Source organism: Sinohyriopsis cumingii, chromosome 11, assembly GCF_028554795.1.
Source record: "Sinohyriopsis cumingii isolate HCF-2022 chromosome 11, ASM2855479v2, whole genome shotgun sequence".
In the NCBI taxonomy this organism is placed as follows: Eukaryota; Metazoa; Mollusca; class Bivalvia; order Unionida; family Unionidae; genus Sinohyriopsis; species Sinohyriopsis cumingii.
The window spans coordinates 5,083,544-5,087,010 of NC_142971.1; positions in this window are offsets into that span (position 1 = coordinate 5,083,544).

The window sequence follows — 3,467 nt, forward strand, 5'->3', positions numbered from 1 at the left end:
GCCATTCTGTTATTTGACCATAATTTCCACTTCATAATTTTATTTCTTTCATATCACTCCCCCAACACAACACACACGCACACATACACACCACAAAAGGTCATATTACCCTTGGGTCAAGAGCTGAGGAGGAACTCTGTTGATTTGATAGTTGAAAGATGGTGGTTCAAGGTCAGTGAGGCCAAATTTGTGATTTTGGATTATACATAATAACTCCAAGTTTCCTACATCCAATTCCATACGATTTCATGGGTTGACAAAACTTCAGCAGATTTAGTTTCCTACATGTTCAAAGTGACTGAAGCAGAACATGTGACTTTGGCATCCAAAACACAAAAATTAATGTTCCTGCAACCATGATTCATCAAACTGATAAGCAAAATACACATATAAGTGCTTAAAAGAAGAAAGGTTATAATTATAGCTCAAATTATGATCAGGCATGTTGCCCTTGGGGGTAACATGATTTTACTTTATCCTGCATTGGGATGTTTTTTCTCCTCTGACATTTTCAATGATGAAGAATGCTTTGGTGTCCTATTGGTTTGAGCATTTGCCTCAGATGCAGGAGGTTGCGGGTTTGGCCCACTGCCAAGTCATACCAAAGACTGATAAAAATGGTACTAGCAGCTGCCTCACTTGGCACTCAACATTAAGAAGTTAATGCTAGGACTGGTCAGCCTGGTGTCAGGATAATGACTGGGTGGGACTTGATGCTATATGTCTATGGTATAATGCCCTAGTTCTAGACATCACTGAGCTGTACTCCACTTAAGTAGGAGTAAGCTCCATGCACATTTGGTGTCTTTGAAAAAGGCATGAGTGAAATTGTAATTTTGGTTTGTGCTCAATCTATTGTTCTTACTGATATGGGAGGCAGAAGGTCAAAGGTCTGAGTAACTAGAACTTTAATTATGATTTGGGTTTTTGCACAATTAGTCAAGATTCTTAGTTGTTTTTTATTATTTCTGTCTGCCCCATTACATCATGTCATGTCTGTTCGCAAATTTGTTTTCAGCTTAGTAGCTTTTTGAAAAACTTCACGGATCGAAACCAAAGATGGTGTGACGTTTACATTAAGATCTAGGCGACATTCAGTTTCCACCATTTTCAAATTTAATATGTGTTATTGCCCATTGGACCTGGAATTTTGCCCTTTGTTTCATTTTCATTTCCTCTCAGTAACTTTTGAATAACTACATGGGATCAAACCAAATATGTAATGAGGTTTGCATTAAAAAAACATGGCAAGGTTGATTTCCATTGCCTTCCCAGAAAAAAACTGAATGGAGTTATTGCCTTGTCGGATATAAAGTTGCCTTTCAGTTGCATCAGAATTATGTTTTTGCTCAATTCAAGGACTTTTTGCACTGAAACCAAATTTGGTATAAGGCTTTACTTTAAGAAGACAAGAGTTAAGTTCAGTTTTCAATCTTTTTTGAGGACCGCTCTGGTGGTCTAGTGGCTATAGCATCTGCCTCAGATGCGGGAGGTTGCTGGTTTGAACCCCAGCTGAGTCATACCATAGACTTACAAAAATGGTACTAACAGCTGCCTCGGTAGGGGCTTAGCATTAAGAGGTTAGTGTTAGGACTGGTTGGCCTGGTGTCAGGATAATGTGATTGGGTGGCACATCATGTGACATGATGCCCCAGTGCTAGACATCACTATAAAGTGCCACATTGCAAACATCGTAGCGATATGACTGAAAAATTGTTAAAGCTAAGTTAAAAATCCAAATCACATCACGTGATTCTATGTTGTGTTTTGGGATCATGCATTATCCCTAATTTGATAAACCTGATGCAATTTATGTTTTAAGTGATAGAAAGTCATAAATGCATGCATGCATATGTACGTGCATGCATACATACATACATACATACATACATACAACAGACAGACATACATGATGGCCTAGTGTTTAAAGCGTCTGCCTCGGAAGCGAGAGGTCGTGGGTTCAAACCCCGGCTGAGTCATACCAAAGACTTACAGAAAAGGAAATAGCAGCTGCCTCGCTTGGGTGTTCAGCATTAAGATGTTAGTGTTAGGACTGGTTGGCCTGGTGTCAGGATAATGTTAATGTGACTGGTGGGACATCATGCTATATGCCTGTGGCATGATGCCCCAGTGTTAGGCATCACTACACACACACACACACACTCTTTTCTGAGAAAGTTTTGACCCATCTTTTTACTTAAAATAGTGTCATTCATTGGAAAGGGTGCAGCAGGAGGCAGATTTATTTTATTGACACATTTCACATTGAATACAATTTTACGATGAATATCCCATCGAACAGAGATTAAAAAGAGGATATTATGAAACACATGACATTGTATAAAACTACTTTAAGTATATTTGGCATATGCTCTCATCTGTTTCTATGATTCTGTCTCTGATGTATTTCTTTGTTATTAGCAATAGGCCTCTAGCTGAATAAAACATAATTCAGAATCGTGGAGAATTTTAAACAACACCAGTTCTGTCATAAGCTGAGTATGGACAGGGATTTTATTTCATTAAATGGTAGTAAGACTTAATGTTTCATGGTTCATTATGATCAAATTCTGTCACCCATGGATAGTGTTATAATAAAACAGGTGTACTGTACTTCATTAGATTGTATAGTCCATTTGTTTCAGCAAAGCTTTAAAAAAATTCTTATAATTTTTTGTTTGCGTGCATAACTGACCCTTTATTATGTTTCAAGTTTTCATCGTATATAGTTATCTTCATTTTTGGTATATGTTAAACAAAGCAGTTTATACTCTCTGACATTATAATTGTAAAATTCTCTAAAGAGCCAATTCTGACCTCACATCAACAGCCACATGACCTTAGGGTAGATTAGTACAGGCTGCATGGACATTGCAGAATTTACAGAAGTAACTGTATCAAAGAAATTGATGAACTAAATAATAAGAGATTTTCATTATATCATGCAGTGAAATACATTCTGTTTAAAATGACTTGTACATTATTAAAAGTATGTGAATATTAGAATGGATGGATGATAAAAGAAAAAGAAATCATATATGGTAAATTAAATTGTCTGCCTAGACTGTTTGCCTCTGACAAAGCATCTGTTCTCTCTGTCCTGTTCGACTTGGGCTGAGTTCAGTAAAGAGGGTATTAGACACTGTTAGCTCAAATGGCTAACTATCACTACTGAACAACTTTCTGATGAATTTTGAACATTGTTGACAAGTTGGCAGAGCATTTCATTTTCATGATTTATAAACTGTGCTGATCAAAGAGTGACAGTTTACTTGCCCATAGAAATTGTATATTTAATCCATAGTTTATCAGTAATTTTAACATGTATGTAGTTTGATGAGCAGTGTATATGACTCGATTGGCAAGCTCTTCTCTGCTTGTAACAAAATTTGCATACACTACTACTAGCAAGTTACCTGTTTCAACTGTTGGCTTGTGCCTCCTTTTGCCAGCAGCTTGTACAGTAG